Source organism: Phyllobates terribilis, unplaced genomic scaffold (assembly GCF_046119375.1).
Source record: "Phyllobates terribilis strain yellow unplaced genomic scaffold, ASM4611937v1 Scaffold_4109__1_contigs__length_64988, whole genome shotgun sequence".
NCBI classification, from domain to species: domain Eukaryota; kingdom Metazoa; phylum Chordata; class Amphibia; order Anura; family Dendrobatidae; genus Phyllobates; species Phyllobates terribilis.
This window is the reverse complement of record NW_027366861.1, coordinates 6-19,277: the sequence shown is the minus strand read 5'-3', so window position 1 is coordinate 19,277 and position 19,272 is coordinate 6. Positions and strand designations below refer to the sequence as shown.

At 41.7% G+C, this 19,272-nt stretch overlaps 17 non-coding genes across 17 annotated transcripts; 7 read left to right on the top strand and 10 right to left on the bottom strand.

Annotated features, from left to right (window-relative positions):
• Nucleotides 1-138: 138 nt before the first annotated feature.
• TRNAT-CGU (transfer RNA threonine (anticodon CGU)) lies at nt 139-211 on the bottom strand. The gene has a single exon. It is a non-coding gene; the product is annotated as a tRNA-Thr (tRNA).
• A 3,321-nt stretch (nt 212-3,532) lies between these two features.
• TRNAT-CGU (transfer RNA threonine (anticodon CGU)) lies at nt 3,533-3,605 on the bottom strand. Its single transcript has one exon. It is a non-coding gene; the product is annotated as a tRNA-Thr (tRNA).
• Nucleotides 3,606-5,229: 1,624 nt separating this feature from the next.
• Nucleotides 5,230-5,302, bottom strand: TRNAT-CGU (transfer RNA threonine (anticodon CGU)). Its single transcript has one exon. It is a non-coding gene; the product is annotated as a tRNA-Thr (tRNA).
• A 1,622-nt stretch (nt 5,303-6,924) lies between these two features.
• TRNAT-CGU (transfer RNA threonine (anticodon CGU)) lies at nt 6,925-6,997 on the bottom strand. The gene has a single exon. It is a non-coding gene; the product is annotated as a tRNA-Thr (tRNA).
• Nucleotides 6,998-7,655: 658 nt separating this feature from the next.
• On the top strand, nt 7,656-7,727 carry TRNAE-CUC (transfer RNA glutamic acid (anticodon CUC)). Its single transcript has one exon. It is a non-coding gene; the product is annotated as a tRNA-Glu (tRNA).
• Nucleotides 7,728-8,620: 893 nt separating this feature from the next.
• On the bottom strand, nt 8,621-8,693 carry TRNAT-CGU (transfer RNA threonine (anticodon CGU)). Its single transcript has one exon. It is a non-coding gene; the product is annotated as a tRNA-Thr (tRNA).
• A 658-nt stretch (nt 8,694-9,351) lies between these two features.
• Nucleotides 9,352-9,423, top strand: TRNAE-CUC (transfer RNA glutamic acid (anticodon CUC)). Its single transcript has one exon. It is a non-coding gene; the product is annotated as a tRNA-Glu (tRNA).
• A 1,617-nt stretch (nt 9,424-11,040) lies between these two features.
• TRNAE-CUC (transfer RNA glutamic acid (anticodon CUC)) lies at nt 11,041-11,112 on the top strand. The gene has a single exon. It is a non-coding gene; the product is annotated as a tRNA-Glu (tRNA).
• An 894-nt stretch (nt 11,113-12,006) lies between these two features.
• TRNAT-CGU (transfer RNA threonine (anticodon CGU)) lies at nt 12,007-12,079 on the bottom strand. The gene has a single exon. It is a non-coding gene; the product is annotated as a tRNA-Thr (tRNA).
• A 658-nt stretch (nt 12,080-12,737) lies between these two features.
• TRNAE-CUC (transfer RNA glutamic acid (anticodon CUC)) lies at nt 12,738-12,809 on the top strand. Its single transcript has one exon. It is a non-coding gene; the product is annotated as a tRNA-Glu (tRNA).
• Nucleotides 12,810-13,702: 893 nt separating this feature from the next.
• TRNAT-CGU (transfer RNA threonine (anticodon CGU)) lies at nt 13,703-13,775 on the bottom strand. Its single transcript has one exon. It is a non-coding gene; the product is annotated as a tRNA-Thr (tRNA).
• Nucleotides 13,776-14,433: 658 nt separating this feature from the next.
• TRNAE-CUC (transfer RNA glutamic acid (anticodon CUC)) lies at nt 14,434-14,505 on the top strand. The gene has a single exon. It is a non-coding gene; the product is annotated as a tRNA-Glu (tRNA).
• Nucleotides 14,506-15,399: 894 nt separating this feature from the next.
• TRNAT-CGU (transfer RNA threonine (anticodon CGU)) lies at nt 15,400-15,472 on the bottom strand. The gene has a single exon. It is a non-coding gene; the product is annotated as a tRNA-Thr (tRNA).
• Nucleotides 15,473-16,130: 658 nt separating this feature from the next.
• Nucleotides 16,131-16,202, top strand: TRNAE-CUC (transfer RNA glutamic acid (anticodon CUC)). The gene has a single exon. It is a non-coding gene; the product is annotated as a tRNA-Glu (tRNA).
• An 895-nt stretch (nt 16,203-17,097) lies between these two features.
• TRNAT-CGU (transfer RNA threonine (anticodon CGU)) lies at nt 17,098-17,170 on the bottom strand. Its single transcript has one exon. It is a non-coding gene; the product is annotated as a tRNA-Thr (tRNA).
• Nucleotides 17,171-17,827: 657 nt separating this feature from the next.
• TRNAE-CUC (transfer RNA glutamic acid (anticodon CUC)) lies at nt 17,828-17,899 on the top strand. Its single transcript has one exon. It is a non-coding gene; the product is annotated as a tRNA-Glu (tRNA).
• Nucleotides 17,900-18,794: 895 nt separating this feature from the next.
• TRNAT-CGU (transfer RNA threonine (anticodon CGU)) lies at nt 18,795-18,867 on the bottom strand. The gene has a single exon. It is a non-coding gene; the product is annotated as a tRNA-Thr (tRNA).
• Nucleotides 18,868-19,272: the final 405 nt, after the last annotated feature.

Genomic DNA, 19,272 nt, shown 5'->3' with positions numbered 1-19,272 from the left:
GACTCAACAAGCCTTTATCCCTGTCTGTCATTGGAGCTCCCCTTCCATCAATTGGTGATGTTTTGTTACTGAATGGAAAAGAGCTGTGACTCTCTAGCCAAGATAGTGGCAAAATCAGTTACGGAAACAAGGTACCAGTGCCCCATGTGAGAATCGAACTCACGACCTTCAGATTACGAGACTGACGCGCTACCTGCTGCGCTAACGAGGCAAGATGCATGTAATAATCTGCGGAAGTTGCTTGTGCAAAGCAGTACACCTCTTTTTTTTCATATTGTAAGTGAGCTGGCAGTACATCTTCTCCCGTATGGTCTAGCGCTTAGGATTCCTGGTTTTCACCCAGGTGGCCTGGGTTCGACTCCCGGTATGGAAACGCATCCTTTTCTACACCGTTGCCAACATTCAAAGACTGACGTGTGTTTTTAAAACAAACGTATTTCAGGTAGGATTTGTTTTTTTCAGGCAAAAATGCTGAACGCCCGCGTTTTGGCACTTCATTCTGACCCTTCACGCAAGATTCAATTTGGATTCGTAGCTCAACTCATTCTCAACCACCCCTTTTTACACCAAAGTGTCAAGAGACTCAACAACTCATGGGTCCTGTAAGTTATTTGGATTCCCATTTCCTTTCTAATGGAAAACGTTGTAGAATTGAATGGAAAAGTTCTAAGTTGGTGACAAAATCTCTCGAGAAAAGGAGGGAACAGTGCCCCGTGTGAGGCTCAAACTCACAACCTTCAGATTACGAGACTGACGCACTACCTACTGCGCTAACGAAGCAAGTTGCACCTGCAGATCTGCAGAAGTTTATTGTGCATAGCAGAAAACTTATTTTTTTCATAATGTCACTGAGACGTTAGCGCATCTTTTCCCATATGGTCTAGCGGTTAGGATTCCTGGTTCTCACCCAGGTGGCCCGGGTTCGACTCCCGGTATGGGAATGCACCTTTATCTTAGCTACTGCCACCATTCAAAGACTGATGCGTGTTTTTCAATCAAAAATGTTTCTGGTAGATTTTCACTTTGCAACAAAAATACTTAACATTGGCGATGCATTATGACTTTTGCAAAAGATTTCCTTTTGTTTCATAGCTTAAGCCTTTTTCAACTACACAGTTTTACACAAAAGTGTCAAGGGACTCAACAAGCCATGTGTCCTGTCAGTCATTAGGGCTCCCATGTTCTTTCTAATCGGAAACAGTTTAGAACTGAATTGGAAAGTTCAGAGTTAGTGACAAAATCTCTTGAGAAAAGGAGGATGGCACTTGTGAGCAAAAAACTCATGATCTTCAAATTATTCAACTGACGTGCCAAAAACCTTGACCATGTAGCGTGTTTTAGCTCTTGTAATGTTTATGTTTTGTATTCAAAGCAAAACACTCTTTTTTTTTTTTTTTTTTTTTTACACCTGTCTTGCTGTTTACTGTACTGCTTACACCATGTGGAGAAAGACTTAGTTAGTATTCCTGGTTGACTGGTTCAATTCCTGCTATGGGAGAGACTTTTTTTTGGGACTAGTGTCCACATTCCAAAGCCGACACGTGCCTTGCAGACAGAATCAGTTTAGGTTGGAACTGCACTTTGCTGCCAAAAATGCAGACCACCAGATTTTTTGGATATTTATTTGCACAAAAGCTTATTTGATGTCATATCTCAAACCATTCATATCTCTCACTTTTAATTCCTGGGTGTTAAGGGACTCAACAAGCCTTTATCCCTGTCTGTCATTGGAGCTCCCCTTCCATCAATTGGTGATGTTTTGTTACTGAATGGAAAAGAGCTGTGACTCTCTAGCCAAGATAGTGGCAAAATCAGTTACGGAAACAAGGTACCAGTGCCCCATGTGAGAATCGAACTCACGACCTTCAGATTACGAGACTGACACGCTACCTGCTGCGCTAACGAGGCAAGATGCATGTAATAATCTGCGGAAGTTGCTTGTGCAAAGCAGTACACCTCTTTTTTTTCATATTGTAAGTGAGCTGGCAGTACATCTTCTCCCGTATGGTCTAGCGCTTAGGATTCCTGGTTTTCACCCAGGTGGCCTGGGTTCGACTCCCGGTATGGAAACGCATCCTTTTCTACACCGTTGCCAACATTCAAAGACTGACGTGTGTTTTTAAAACAAACGTATTTCAGGTAGGATTTGTTTTTTTCAGGCAAAAATGCTGAACGCCCGCGTTTTGGCACTTCATTCTGACCCTTCACGCAAGATTCAATTTGGATTCGTAGCTCAACTCATTCTCAACCACCCCTTTTTACACCAAAGTGTCAAGAGACTCAACAACTCATGGGTCCTGTAAGTTATTTGGATTCCCATTTCCTTTCTAATGGAAAACGTTGTAGAATTGAATGGAAAAGTTCTAAGTTGGTGACAAAATCTCTCGAGAAAAGGAGGGAACAGTGCCCCGTGTGAGGCTCAAACTCACAACCTTCAGATTACGAGACTGACGCACTACCTACTGCGCTAACGAAGCAAGTTGCACCTACAGATCTGCAGAAGTTTATTGTGCATAGCAGAAAACTTATTTTTTTCATAATGTCACTGAGACGTTAGCGCATCTTTTCCCATATGGTCTAGCGGTTAGGATTCCTGGTTCTCACCCAGGTGGCCCGGGTTCGACTCCCGGTATGGGAATGCACCTTTATCTTAGCTACTGCCACCATTCAAAGACTGATGCGTGTTTTTCAATCAAAAATGTTTCTGGTAGATTTTCACTTTGCAACAAAAATACTTAACATTGGCGATGCATTATGACTTTTGCAAAAGATTTCCTTTTGTTTCATAGCTTAAGCCTTTTTCAACTACACAGTTTTACACAAAAGTGTCAAGGGACTCAACAAGCCATGTGTCCTGTCAGTCATTAGGGCTCCCATGTTCTTTCTAATCGGAAACAGTTTAGAACTGAATTGGAAAGTTCAGAGTTAGTGACAAAATCTCTTGAGAAAAGGAGGATGGCACTTGTGAGCAAAAAACTCATGATCTTCAAATTATTCAACTGACGTGCCAAAAACCTTGACCATGTAGCGTGTTTTAGCTCTTGTAATGTTTATGTTTTGTATTCAAAGCAAAACACTCTTTTTTTTTTTTTTTTTTTTTTACACCTGTCTTGCTGTTTACTGTACTGCTTACACCATGTGGAGAAAGACTTAGTTAGTATTCCTGGTTGACTGGTTCAATTCCTGCTATGGGAGAGACTTTTTTTTGGGACTAGTGTCCACATTCCAAAGCCGACACGTGCCTTGCAGACAGAATCAGTTTAGGTTGGAACTGCACTTTGCTGCCAAAAATGCAGACCACCAGATTTTTTGGATATTTATTTGCACAAAAGCTTATTTGATGTCATATCTCAAACCATTCATATCTCTCACTTTTAATTCCTGGGTGTTAAGGGACTCAACAAGCCTTTATCCCTGTCTGTCATTGGAGCTCCCCTTCCATCAATTGGTGATGTTTTGTTACTGAATGGAAAAGAGCTGTGACTCTCTAGCCAAGATAGTGGCAAAATCAGTTACGGAAACAAGGTACCAGTGCCCCATGTGAGAATCGAACTCACGACCTTCAGATTACGAGACTGACGCGCTACCTGCTGCGCTAACGAGGCAAGATGCATGTAATAATCTGCGGAAGTTGCTTGTGCAAAGCAGTACACCTCTTTTTTTTCATATTGTAAGTGAGCTGGCAGTACATCTTCTCCCGTATGGTCTAGCGCTTAGGATTCCTGGTTTTCACCCAGGTGGCCTGGGTTCGACTCCCGGTATGGAAACGCATCCTTTTCTACACCGTTGCCAACATTCAAAGACTGACGTGTGTTTTTAAAACAAACGTATTTCAGGTAGGATTTGTTTTTTTCAGGCAAAAATGCTGAACGCCCGCGTTTTGGCACTTCATTCTGACCCTTCACGCAAGATTCAATTTGGATTCGTAGCTCAACTCATTCTCAACCACCCCTTTTTACACCAAAGTGTCAAGAGACTCAACAACTCATGGGTCCTGTAAGTTATTTGGATTCCCATTTCCTTTCTAATGGAAAACGTTGTAGAATTGAATGGAAAAGTTCTAAGTTGGTGACAAAATCTCTCGAGAAAAGGAGGGAACAGTGCCCCGTGTGAGGCTCAAACTCACAACCTTCAGATTACGAGACTGACGCACTACCTACTGCGCTAACGAAGCAAGTTGCACCTACAGATCTGCAGAAGTTTATTGTGCATAGCAGAAAACTTATTTTTTTCATAATGTCACTGAGACGTTAGCGCATCTTTTCCCATATGGTCTAGCGGTTAGGATTCCTGGTTCTCACCCAGGTGGCCCGGGTTCGACTCCCGGTATGGGAATGCACCTTTATCTTAGCTACTGCCACCATTCAAAGACTGATGCGTGTTTTTCAATCAAAAATGTTTCTGGTAGATTTTCACTTTGCAACAAAAATACTTAACATTGGCGATGCATTATGACTTTTGCAAAAGATTTCCTTTTGTTTCATAGCTTAAGCCTTTTTCAACTACACAGTTTTACACAAAAGTGTCAAGGGACTCAACAAGCCATGTGTCCTGTCAGTCATTAGGGCTCCCATGTTCTTTCTAATCGGAAACAGTTTAGAACTGAATTGGAAAGTTCAGAGTTAGTGACAAAATCTCTTGAGAAAAGGAGGATGGCACTTGTGAGCAAAAAACTCATGATCTTCAAATTATTCAACTGACGTGCCAAAAACCTTGACCATGTAGCGTGTTTTAGCTCTTGTAATGTTTATGTTTTGTATTCAAAGCAAAACACTCTTTTTTTTTTTTTTTTTTTTTTACACCTGTCTTGCTGTTTACTGTACTGCTTACACCATGTGGAGAAAGACTTAGTTAGTATTCCTGGTTGACTGGTTCAATTCCTGCTATGGGAGAGACTTTTTTTTGGGACTAGTGTCCACATTCCAAAGCCGACACGTGCCTTGCAGACAGAATCAGTTTAGGTTGGAACTGCACTTTGCTGCCAAAAATGCAGACCACCAGATTTTTTGGATATTTATTTGCACAAAAGCTTATTTGATGTCATATCTCAAACCATTCATATCTCTCACTTTTAATTCCTGGGTGTTAAGGGACTCAACAAGCCTTTATCCCTGTCTGTCATTGGAGCTCCCCTTCCATCAATTGGTGATGTTTTGTTACTGAATGGAAAAGAGCTGTGACTCTCTAGCCAAGATAGTGGCAAAATCAGTTACGGAAACAAGGTACCAGTGCCCCATGTGAGAATCGAACTCACGACCTTCAGATTACGAGACTGACGCGCTACCTGCTGCGCTAACGAGGCAAGATGCATGTAATAATCTGCGGAAGTTGCTTGTGCAAAGCAGTACACCTCTTTTTTTTCATATTGTAAGTGAGCTGGCAGTACATCTTCTCCCGTATGGTCTAGCGCTTAGGATTCCTGGTTTTCACCCAGGTGGCCTGGGTTCGACTCCCGGTATGGAAACGCATCCTTTTCTACACCGTTGCCAACATTCAAAGACTGACGTGTGTTTTTAAAACAAACGTATTTCAGGTAGGATTTGTTTTTTTCAGGCAAAAATGCTGAACGCCCGCGTTTTGGCACTTCATTCTGACCCTTCACGCAAGATTCAATTTGGATTCGTAGCTCAACTCATTCTCAACCACCCCTTTTTACACCAAAGTGTCAAGAGACTCAACAACTCATGGGTCCTGTAAGTTATTTGGATTCCCATTTCCTTTCTAATGGAAAACGTTGTAGAATTGAATGGAAAAGTTCTAAGTTGGTGACAAAATCTCTCGAGAAAAGGAGGGAACAGTGCCCCGTGTGAGGCTCAAACTCACAACCTTCAGATTACGAGACTGACGCACTACCTACTGCGCTAACGAAGCAAGTTGCACCTGCAGATCTGCAGAAGTTTATTGTGCATAGCAGAAAACTTATTTTTTTCATAATGTCACTGAGACGTTAGCGCATCTTTTCCCATATGGTCTAGCGGTTAGGATTCCTGGTTCTCACCCAGGTGGCCCGGGTTCGACTCCCGGTATGGGAATGCACCTTTATCTTAGCTACTGCCACCATTCAAAGACTGATGCGTGTTTTTCAATCAAAAATGTTTCTGGTAGATTTTCACTTTGCAACAAAAATACTTAACATTGGCGATGCATTATGACTTTTGCAAAAGATTTCCTTTTGTTTCATAGCTTAAGCCTTTTTCAACTACACAGTTTTACACAAAAGTGTCAAGGGACTCAACAAGCCATGTGTCCTGTCAGTCATTAGGGCTCCCATGTTCTTTCTAATCGGAAACAGTTTAGAACTGAATTGGAAAGTTCAGAGTTAGTGACAAAATCTCTTGAGAAAAGGAGGATGGCACTTGTGAGCAAAAAACTCATGATCTTCAAATTATTCAACTGACGTGCCAAAAACCTTGACCATGTAGCGTGTTTTAGCTCTTGTAATGTTTATGTTTTGTATTCAAAGCAAAACACTCTTTTTTTTTTTTTTTTTTTTACACCTGTCTTGCTGTTTACTGTACTGCTTACACCATGTGGAGAAAGACTTAGTTAGTATTCCTGGTTGACTGGTTCAATTCCTGCTATGGGAGAGACTTTTTTTTGGGACTAGTGTCCACATTCCAAAGCCGACACGTGCCTTGCAGACAGAATCAGTTTAGGTTGGAACTGCACTTTGCTGCCAAAAATGCAGACCACCAGATTTTTTGGATATTTATTTGCACAAAAGCTTATTTGATGTCATATCTCAAACCATTCATATCTCTCACTTTTAATTCCTGGGTGTTAAGGGACTCAACAAGCCTTTATCCCTGTCTGTCATTGGAGCTCCCCTTCCATCAATTGGTGATGTTTTGTTACTGAATGGAAAAGAGCTGTGACTCTCTAGCCAAGATAGTGGCAAAATCAGTTACGGAAACAAGGTACCAGTGCCCCATGTGAGAATCGAACTCACGACCTTCAGATTACGAGACTGACGCGCTACCTGCTGCGCTAACGAGGCAAGATGCATGTAATAATCTGCGGAAGTTGCTTGTGCAAAGCAGTACACCTCTTTTTTTTCATATTGTAAGTGAGCTGGCAGTACATCTTCTCCCGTATGGTCTAGCGCTTAGGATTCCTGGTTTTCACCCAGGTGGCCTGGGTTCGACTCCCGGTATGGAAACGCATCCTTTTCTACACCGTTGCCAACATTCAAAGACTGACGTGTGTTTTTAAAACAAACGTATTTCAGGTAGGATTTGTTTTTTTCAGGCAAAAATGCTGAACGCCCGCGTTTTGGCACTTCATTCTGACCCTTCACGCAAGATTCAATTTGGATTCGTAGCTCAACTCATTCTCAACCACCCCTTTTTACACCAAAGTGTCAAGAGACTCAACAACTCATGGGTCCTGTAAGTTATTTGGATTCCCATTTCCTTTCTAATGGAAAACGTTGTAGAATTGAATGGAAAAGTTCTAAGTTGGTGACAAAATCTCTCGAGAAAAGGAGGGAACAGTGCCCCGTGTGAGGCTCAAACTCACAACCTTCAGATTACGAGACTGACGCACTACCTACTGCGCTAACGAAGCAAGTTGCACCTACAGATCTGCAGAAGTTTATTGTGCATAGCAGAAAACTTATTTTTTTCATAATGTCACTGAGACGTTAGCGCATCTTTTCCCATATGGTCTAGCGGTTAGGATTCCTGGTTCTCACCCAGGTGGCCCGGGTTCGACTCCCGGTATGGGAATGCACCTTTATCTTAGCTACTGCCACCATTCAAAGACTGATGCGTGTTTTTCAATCAAAAATGTTTCTGGTAGATTTTCACTTTGCAACAAAAATACTTAACATTGGCGATGCATTATGACTTTTGCAAAAGATTTCCTTTTGTTTCATAGCTTAAGCCTTTTTCAACTACACAGTTTTACACAAAAGTGTCAAGGGACTCAACAAGCCATGTGTCCTGTCAGTCATTAGGGCTCCCATGTTCTTTCTAATCGGAAACAGTTTAGAACTGAATTGGAAAGTTCAGAGTTAGTGACAAAATCTCTTGAGAAAAGGAGGATGGCACTTGTGAGCAAAAAACTCATGATCTTCAAATTATTCAACTGACGTGCCAAAAACCTTGACCATGTAGCGTGTTTTAGCTCTTGTAATGTTTATGTTTTGTATTCAAAGCAAAACACTCTTTTTTTTTTTTTTTTTTTTTACACCTGTCTTGCTGTTTACTGTACTGCTTACACCATGTGGAGAAAGACTTAGTTAGTATTCCTGGTTGACTGGTTCAATTCCTGCTATGGGAGAGACTTTTTTTTGGGACTAGTGTCCACATTCCAAAGCCGACACGTGCCTTGCAGACAGAATCAGTTTAGGTTGGAACTGCACTTTGCTGCCAAAAATGCAGACCACCAGATTTTTTGGATATTTATTTGCACAAAAGCTTATTTGATGTCATATCTCAAACCATTCATATCTCTCACTTTTAATTCCTGGGTGTTAAGGGACTCAACAAGCCTTTATCCCTGTCTGTCATTGGAGCTCCCCTTCCATCAATTGGTGATGTTTTGTTACTGAATGGAAAAGAGCTGTGACTCTCTAGCCAAGATAGTGGCAAAATCAGTTACGGAAACAAGGTACCAGTGCCCCATGTGAGAATCGAACTCACGACCTTCAGATTACGAGACTGACGCGCTACCTGCTGCGCTAACGAGGCAAGATGCATGTAATAATCTGCGGAAGTTGCTTGTGCAAAGCAGTACACCTCTTTTTTTTCATATTGTAAGTGAGCTGGCAGTACATCTTCTCCCGTATGGTCTAGCGCTTAGGATTCCTGGTTTTCACCCAGGTGGCCTGGGTTCGACTCCCGGTATGGAAACGCATCCTTTTCTACACCGTTGCCAACATTCAAAGACTGACGTGTGTTTTTAAAACAAACGTATTTCAGGTAGGATTTGTTTTTTTCAGGCAAAAATGCTGAACGCCCGCGTTTTGGCACTTCATTCTGACCCTTCACGCAAGATTCAATTTGGATTCGTAGCTCAACTCATTCTCAACCACCCCTTTTTACACCAAAGTGTCAAGAGACTCAACAACTCATGGGTCCTGTAAGTTATTTGGATTCCCATTTCCTTTCTAATGGAAAACGTTGTAGAATTGAATGGAAAAGTTCTAAGTTGGTGACAAAATCTCTCGAGAAAAGGAGGGAACAGTGCCCCGTGTGAGGCTCAAACTCACAACCTTCAGATTACGAGACTGACGCACTACCTACTGCGCTAACGAAGCAAGTTGCACCTACAGATCTGCAGAAGTTTATTGTGCATAGCAGAAAACTTATTTTTTTCATAATGTCACTGAGACGTTAGCGCATCTTTTCCCATATGGTCTAGCGGTTAGGATTCCTGGTTCTCACCCAGGTGGCCCGGGTTCGACTCCCGGTATGGGAATGCACCTTTATCTTAGCTACTGCCACCATTCAAAGACTGATGCGTGTTTTTCAATCAAAAATGTTTCTGGTAGATTTTCACTTTGCAACAAAAATACTTAACATTGGCGATGCATTATGACTTTTGCAAAAGATTTCCTTTTGTTTCATAGCTTAAGCCTTTTTCAACTACACAGTTTTACACAAAAGTGTCAAGGGACTCAACAAGCCATGTGTCCTGTCAGTCATTAGGGCTCCCATGTTCTTTCTAATCGGAAACAGTTTAGAACTGAATTGGAAAGTTCAGAGTTAGTGACAAAATCTCTTGAGAAAAGGAGGATGGCACTTGTGAGCAAAAAACTCATGATCTTCAAATTATTCAACTGACGTGCCAAAAACCTTGACCATGTAGCGTGTTTTAGCTCTTGTAATGTTTATGTTTTGTATTCAAAGCAAAACACTCTTTTTTTTTTTTTTTTTTTTTTACACCTGTCTTGCTGTTTACTGTACTGCTTACACCATGTGGAGAAAGACTTAGTTAGTATTCCTGGTTGACTGGTTCAATTCCTGCTATGGGAGAGACTTTTTTTTGGGACTAGTGTCCACATTCCAAAGCCGACACGTGCCTTGCAGACAGAATCAGTTTAGGTTGGAACTGCACTTTGCTGCCAAAAATGCAGACCACCAGATTTTTTGGATATTTATTTGCACAAAAGCTTATTTGATGTCATATCTCAAACCATTCATATCTCTCACTTTTAATTCCTGGGTGTTAAGGGACTCAACAAGCCTTTATCCCTGTCTGTCATTGGAGCTCCCCTTCCATCAATTGGTGATGTTTTGTTACTGAATGGAAAAGAGCTGTGACTCTCTAGCCAAGATAGTGGCAAAATCAGTTACGGAAACAAGGTACCAGTGCCCCATGTGAGAATCGAACTCACGACCTTGAGACTGACGCGCTACCTGCTGCGCTAACGAGGCAAGATGCATGTAATAATCTGCGGAAGTTGCTTGTGCAAAGCAGTACACCTCTTTTTTTTCATATTGTAAGTGAGCTGGCAGTACATCTTCTCCCGTATGGTCTAGCGCTTAGGATTCCTGGTTTTCACCCAGGTGGCCTGGGTTCGACTCCCGGTATGGAAACGCATCCTTTTCTACACCGTTGCCAACATTCAAAGACTGACGTGTGTTTTTAAAACAAACGTATTTCAGGTAGGATTTGTTTTTTTCAGGCAAAAATGCTGAACGCCCGCGTTTTGGCACTTCATTCTGACCCTTCACGCAAGATTCAATTTGGATTCGTAGCTCAACTCATTCTCAACCACCCCTTTTTACACCAAAGTGTCAAGAGACTCAACAACTCATGGGTCCTGTAAGTTATTTGGATTCCCATTTCCTTTCTAATGGAAAACGTTGTAGAATTGAATGGAAAAGTTCTAAGTTGGTGACAAAATCTCTCGAGAAAAGGAGGGAACAGTGCCCCGTGTGAGGCTCAAACTCACAACCTTCAGATTACGAGACTGACGCACTACCTACTGCGCTAACGAAGCAAGTTGCACCTGCAGATCTGCAGAAGTTTATTGTGCATAGCAGAAAACTTATTTTTTTCATAATGTCACTGAGACGTTAGCGCATCTTTTCCCATATGGTCTAGCGGTTAGGATTCCTGGTTCTCACCCAGGTGGCCCGGGTTCGACTCCCGGTATGGGAATGCACCTTTATCTTAGCTACTGCCACCATTCAAAGACTGATGCGTGTTTTTCAATCAAAAATGTTTCTGGTAGATTTTCACTTTGCAACAAAAATACTTAACATTGGCGATGCATTATGACTTTTGCAAAAGATTTCCTTTTGTTTCATAGCTTAAGCCTTTTTCAACTACACAGTTTTACACAAAAGTGTCAAGGGACTCAACAAGCCATGTGTCCTGTCAGTCATTAGGGCTCCCATGTTCTTTCTAATCGGAAACAGTTTAGAACTGAATTGGAAAGTTCAGAGTTAGTGACAAAATCTCTTGAGAAAAGGAGGATGGCACTTGTGAGCAAAAAACTCATGATCTTCAAATTATTCAACTGACGTGCCAAAAACCTTGACCATGTAGCGTGTTTTAGCTCTTGTAATGTTTATGTTTTGTATTCAAAGCAAAACACTCTTTTTTTTTTTTTTTTTTTTTTACACCTGTCTTGCTGTTTACTGTACTGCTTACACCATGTGGAGAAAGACTTAGTTAGTATTCCTGGTTGACTGGTTCAATTCCTGCTATGGGAGAGACTTTTTTTTGGGACTAGTGTCCACATTCCAAAGCCGACACGTGCCTTGCAGACAGAATCAGTTTAGGTTGGAACTGCACTTTGCTGCCAAAAATGCAGACCACCAGATTTTTTGGATATTTATTTGCACAAAAGCTTATTTGATGTCATATCTCAAACCATTCATATCTCTCACTTTTAATTCCTGGGTGTTAAGGGACTCAACAAGCCTTTATCCCTGTCTGTCATTGGAGCTCCCCTTCCATCAATTGGTGATGTTTTGTTACTGAATGGAAAAGAGCTGTGACTCTCTAGCCAAGATAGTGGCAAAATCAGTTACGGAAACAAGGTACCAGTGCCCCATGTGAGAATCGAACTCACGACCTTCAGATTACGAGACTGACGCGCTACCTGCTGCGCTAACGAGGCAAGATGCATGTAATAATCTGCGGAAGTTGCTTGTGCAAAGCAGTACACCTCTTTTTTTTCATATTGTAAGTGAGCTGGCAGTACATCTTCTCCCGTATGGTCTAGCGCTTAGGATTCCTGGTTTTCACCCAGGTGGCCTGGGTTCGACTCCCGGTATGGAAACGCATCCTTTTCTACACCGTTGCCAACATTCAAAGACTGACGTGTGTTTTTAAAACAAACGTATTTCAGGTAGGATTTGTTTTTTTCAGGCAAAAATGCTGAACGCCCGCGTTTTGGCACTTCATTCTGACCCTTCACGCAAGATTCAATTTGGATTCGTAGCTCAACTCATTCTCAACCACCCCTTTTTACACCAAAGTGTCAAGAGACTCAACAACTCATGGGTCCTGTAAGTTATTTGGATTCCCATTTCCTTTCTAATGGAAAACGTTGTAGAATTGAATGGAAAAGTTCTAAGTTGGTGACAAAATCTCTCGAGAAAAGGAGGGAACAGTGCCCCGTGTGAGGCTCAAACTCACAACCTTCAGATTACGAGACTGACGCACTACCTACTGCGCTAACGAAGCAAGTTGCACCTACAGATCTGCAGAAGTTTATTGTGCATAGCAGAAAACTTATTTTTTTCATAATGTCACTGAGACGTTAGCGCATCTTTTCCCATATGGTCTAGCGGTTAGGATTCCTGGTTCTCACCCAGGTGGCCCGGGTTCGACTCCCGGTATGGGAATGCACCTTTATCTTAGCTACTGCCACCATTCAAAGACTGATGCGTGTTTTTCAATCAAAAATGTTTCTGGTAGATTTTCACTTTGCAACAAAAATACTTAACATTGGCGATGCATTATGACTTTTGCAAAAGATTTCCTTTTGTTTCATAGCTTAAGCCTTTTTCAACTACACAGTTTTACACAAAAGTGTCAAGGGACTCAACAAGCCATGTGTCCTGTCAGTCATTAGGGCTCCCATGTTCTTTCTAATCGGAAACAGTTTAGAACTGAATTGGAAAGTTCAGAGTTAGTGACAAAATCTCTTGAGAAAAGGAGGATGGCACTTGTGAGCAAAAAACTCATGATCTTCAAATTATTCAACTGACGTGCCAAAAACCTTGACCATGTAGCGTGTTTTAGCTCTTGTAATGTTTATGTTTTGTATTCAAAGCAAAACACTCTTTTTTTTTTTTTTTTTTTTTACACCTGTCTTGCTGTTTACTGTACTGCTTACACCATGTGGAGAAAGACTTAGTTAGTATTCCTGGTTGACTGGTTCAATTCCTGCTATGGGAGAGACTTTTTTTTGGGACTAGTGTCCACATTCCAAAGCCGACACGTGCCTTGCAGACAGAATCAGTTTAGGTTGGAACTGCACTTTGCTGCCAAAAATGCAGACCACCAGATTTTTTGGATATTTATTTGCACAAAAGCTTATTTGATGTCATATCTCAAACCATTCATATCTCTCACTTTTAATTCCTGGGTGTTAAGGGACTCAACAAGCCTTTATCCCTGTCTGTCATTGGAGCTCCCCTTCCATCAATTGGTGATGTTTTGTTACTGAATGGAAAAGAGCTGTGACTCTCTAGCCAAGATAGTGGCAAAATCAGTTACGGAAACAAGGTACCAGTGCCCCATGTGAGAATCGAACTCACGACCTTCAGATTACGAGACTGACGCGCTACCTGCTGCGCTAACGAGGCAAGATGCATGTAATAATCTGCGGAAGTTGCTTGTGCAAAGCAGTACACCTCTTTTTTTTCATATTGTAAGTGAGCTGGCAGTACATCTTCTCCCGTATGGTCTAGCGCTTAGGATTCCTGGTTTTCACCCAGGTGGCCTGGGTTCGACTCCCGGTATGGAAACGCATCCTTTTCTACACCGTTGCCAACATTCAAAGACTGACGTGTGTTTTTAAAACAAACGTATTTCAGGTAGGATTTGTTTTTTTCAGGCAAAAATGCTGAACGCCCGCGTTTTGGCACTTCATTCTGACCCTTCACGCAAGATTCAATTTGGATTCGTAGCTCAACTCATTCTCAACCACCCCTTTTTACACCAAAGTGTCAAGAGACTCAACAACTCATGGGTCCTGTAAGTTATTTGGATTCCCATTTCCTTTCTAATGGAAAACGTTGTAGAATTGAATGGAAAAGTTCTAAGTTGGTGACAAAATCTCTCGAGAAAAGGAGGGAACAGTGCCCCGTGTGAGGCTCAAACTCACAACCTTCAGATTACGAGACTGACGCACTACCTACTGCGCTAACGAAGCAAGTTGCACCTACAGATCTGCAGAAGTTTATTGTGCATAGCAGAAAACTTATTTTTTTCATAATGTCACTGAGACGTTAGCGCATCTTTTCCCATATGGTCTAGCGGTTAGGATTCCTGGTTCTCACCCAGGTGGCCCGGGTTCGACTCCCGGTATGGGAATGCACCTTTATCTTAGCTACTGCCACCATTCAAAGACTGATGCGTGTTTTTCAATCAAAAATGTTTCTGGTAGATTTTCACTTTGCAACAAAAATACTTAACATTGGCGATGCATTATGACTTTTGCAAAAGATTTCCTTTTGTTTCATAGCTTAAGCCTTTTTCAACTACACAGTTTTACACAAAAGTGTCAAGGGACTCAACAAGCCATGTGTCCTGTCAGTCATTAGGGCTCCCATGTTCTTTCTAATCGGAAACAGTTTAGAACTGAATTGGAAAGTTCAGAGTTAGTGACAAAATCTCTTGAGAAAAGGAGGATGGCACTTGTGAGCAAAAAACTCATGATCTTCAAATTATTCAACTGACGTGCCAAAAACCTTGACCATGTAGCGTGTTTTAGCTCTTGTAATGTTTATGTTTTGTATTCAAAGCAAAACACTCTTTTTTTTTTTTTTTTTTTTTTACACCTGTCTTGCTGTTTACTGTACTGCTTACACCATGTGGAGAAAGACTTAGTTAGTATTCCTGGTTGACTGGTTCAATTCCTGCTATGGGAGAGACTTTTTTTTGGGACTAGTGTCCACATTCCAAAGCCGACACGTGCCTTGCAGACAGAATCAGTTTAGGTTGGAACTGCACTTTGCTGCCAAAAATGCAGACCACCAGATTTTTTGGATATTTATTTGCACAAAAGCTTATTTGATGTCATATCTCAAACCATTCATATCTCTCACTTTTAATTCCTGGGTGTTAAGGGACTCAACAAGCCTTTATCCCTGTCTGTCATTGGAGCTCCCCTTCCATCAATTGGTGATGTTTTGTTACTGAATGGAAAAGAGCTGTGACTCTCTAGCCAAGATAGTGGCAAAATCAGTTACGGAAACAAGGTACCAGTGCCCCATGTGAGAATCGAACTCACGACCTTCAGATTACGAGACTGACGCGCTACCTGCTGCGCTAACGAGGCAAGATGCATGTAATAATCTGCGGAAGTTGCTTGTGCAAAGCAGTACACCTCTTTTTTTTCATATTGTAAGTGAGCTGGCAGTACATCTTCTCCCGTATGGTCTAGCGCTTAGGATTCCTGGTTTTCACCCAGGTGGCCTGGGTTCGACTCCCGGTATGGAAACGCATCCTTTTCTACACCGTTGCCAACATTCAAAGACTGACGTGTGTTTTTAAAACAAACGTATTTCAGGTAGGATTTGTTTTTTTCAGGCAAAAATGCTGAACGCCCGCGTTTTGGCACTTCATTCTGACCCTTCACGCAAGATTCAATTTGGATTCGTAGCTCAACTCATTCTCAACCACCCCTTTTTACACCAAAGTGTCAAGAGACTCAACAACTCATGGGTCCTGTAAGTTATTTGGATTCCCATTTCCTTTCTAATGGAAAACGTTGTAGAATTGAATGGAAAAGTTCTAAGTTGGTGACAAAATCTCTCGAGAAAAGGAGGGAACAGTGCCCCGTGTGAGGCTCAAACTCACAACCTTCAGATTACGAGACTGACGCACTACCTACTGCGCTAACGAAGCAAGTTGCACCTGCAGATCTGCAGAAGTTTATTGTGCATAGCAGAAAACTTATTTTTTTCATAATGTCACTGAGACGTTAGCGCATCTTTTCCCATATGGTCTAGCGGTTAGGATTCCTGGTTCTCACCCAGGTGGCCCGGGTTCGACTCCCGGTATGGGAATGCACCTTTATCTTAGCTACTGCCACCATTCAAAGACTGATGCGTGTTTTTCAATCAAAAATGTTTCTGGTAGATTTTCACTTTGCAACAAAAATACTTAACATTGGCGATGCATTATGACTTTTGCAAAAGATTTCCTTTTGTTTCATAGCTTAAGCCTTTTTCAACTACACAGTTTTACACAAAAGTGTCAAGGGACTCAACAAGCCATGTGTCCTGGTCAGTCATTAGGGCTCCCATGTTCTTTCTAATCGGAAACAGTTTAGAACTGAATTGGAAAGTTCAGAGTTAGTGACAAAATCTCTTGAGAAAAGGAGGATGGCACTTGTGAGCAAAAAACTCATGATCTTCAAATTATTCAACTGACGTGCCAAAAACCTTGACCATGTAGCGTGTTTTAGCTCTTGTAATGTTTATGTTTTGTATTCAAAGCAAAACACTCTTTTTTTTTTTTTTTTTTTTTTACACCTGTCTTGCTGTTTACTGTACTGCTTACACCATGTGGAGAAAGACTTAGTTAGTATTCCTGGTTGACTGGTTCAATTCCTGCTATGGGAGAGACTTTTTTTTGGGACTAGTGTCCACATTCCAAAGCCGACACGTGCCTTGCAGACAGAATCAGTTTAGGTTGGAACTGCACTTTGCTGCCAAAAATGCAGACCACCAGATTTTTTGGATATTTATTTGCACAAAAGCTTATTTGATGTCATATCTCAAACCATTCATATCTCTCACTTTTAATTCCTGGGTGTTAAGGGACTCAACAAGCCTTTATCCCTGTCTGTCATTGGAGCTCCCCTTCCATCAATTGGTGATGTTTTGTTACTGAATGGAAAAGAGCTGTGACTCTCTAGCCAAGATAGTGGCAAAATCAGTTACGGAAACAAGGTACCAGTGCCCCATGTGAGAATCGAACTCACGACCTTCAGATTACGAGACTGACGCGCTACCTGCTGCGCTAACGAGGCAAGATGCATGTAATAATCTGCGGAAGTTGCTTGTGCAAAGCAGTACACCTCTTTTTTTTCATATTGTAAGTGAGCTGGCAGTACATCTTCTCCCGTATGGTCTAGCGCTTAGGATTCCTGGTTTTCACCCAGGTGGCCTGGGTTCGACTCCCGGTATGGAAACGCATCCTTTTCTACACCGTTGCCAACATTCAAAGACTGACGTGTGTTTTTAAAACAAACGTATTTCAGGTAGGATTTGTTTTTTTCAGGCAAAAATGCTGAACGCCCGCGTTTTGGCACTTCATTCTGACCCTTCACGCAAGATTCAATTTGGATTCGTAGCTCAACTCATTCTCAACCACCCCTTTTTACACCAAAGTGTCAAGAGACTCAACAACTCATGGGTCCTGTAAGTTATTTGGATTCCCATTTCCTTTCTAATGGAAAACGTTGTAGAATTGAATGGAAAAGTTCTAAGTTGGTGACAAAATCTCTCGAGAAAAGGAGGGAACAGTGCCCCGTGTGAGGCTCAAACTCACAACCTTCAGATACGAGACTGACGCACTACCTACTGCGCTAACGAAGCAAGTTGCACCTGCAGATCTGCAGAAGTTTATTGTGCATAGCAGAAAACTTATTTTTTTCATAATGTCACTGAGACGTTAGCGCATCTTTTCCCATATGGTCTAGCGGTTAGGATTCCTGGTTCTCACCCAGGTGGCCCGGGTTCGACTCCCGGTATGGGAATGCACCTTTATCTTAGCTACTGCCACCATTCAAAGACTGATGCGTGTTTTTCAATCAAAAATGTTTCTGGTAGATTTTCACTTTGCAACAAAAATACTTAACATTGGCGATGCATTATGACTTTTGCAAAAGATTTCCTTTTGTTTCATAGCTTAAGCCTTTTTCAACTACACAGTTTTACACAAAAGTGTCAAGGGACTCAACAAGCCATGTGTCCTGTCAGTCATTAGGGCTCCCATGTTCTTTCTAATCGGAAACAGTTTAGAACTGAATTGGAAAGTTCAGAGTTAGTGACAAAATCTCTTGAGAAAAGGAGGATGGCACTTGTGAGCAAAAAACTCATGATCTTCAAATTATTCAACTGACGTGCCAAAAACCTTGACCATGTAGCGTGTTTTAGCTCTTGTAATGTTTATGTTTTGTATTCAAAGCAAAACACTCTTTTTTTTTTTTTTTTTTTTTTTACACCTGTCTTGCTGTTTACTGTACTGCTTACACCATGTGGAGAAAGACTTAGTTAGTATTCCTGGTTGACTGGTTCAATTCCTGCTATGGGAGAGACTTTTTTTTGGGACTAGTGTCCACATTCCAAAGCCGACACGTGCCTTGCAGACAGAATCAGTTTAGGTTGGAACTGCACTTTGCTGCCAAAAATGCAGACCACCAGATTTTTTGGATATTTATTTGCACAAAAGCTTATTTGATGTCATATCTCAAACCATTCATATCTCTCACTTTTAATTCCTGGGTGTTAAGGGACTCAACAAGCCTTTATCCCTGTCTGTCATTGGAGCTCCCCTTCCATCAATTGGTGATGTTTTGTTACTGAATGGAAAAGAGCTGTGACTCTCTAGCCAAGATAGTGGCAAAATCAGTTACGGAAACAAGGTACCAGTGCCCCATGTGAGAATCGAACTCACGACCTTCAGATTACGAGACTGACGCGCTACCTGCTGCGCTAACGAGGCAAGATGCATGTAATAATCTGCGGAAGTTGCTTGTGCAAAGCAGTACACCTCTTTTTTTTCATATTGTAAGTGAGCTGGCAGTACATCTTCTCCCGTATGGTCTAGCGCTTAGGATTCCTGGTTTTCACCCAGGTGGCCTGGGTTCGACTCCCGGTATGGAAACGCATCCTTTTCTACACCGTTGCCAACATTCAAAGACTGACGTGTGTTTTTAAAACAAACGTATTTCAGGTAGGATTTGTTTTTTTCAGGCAAAAATGCTGAACGCCCGCGTTTTGGCACTTCATTCTGACCCTTCACGCAAGATTCAATTTGGATTCGTAGCTCAACTCATTCTCAACCACCCCTTTTTACACCAAAGTGTCAAGAGACTCAACAACTCATGGGTCCTGTAAGTTATTTGGA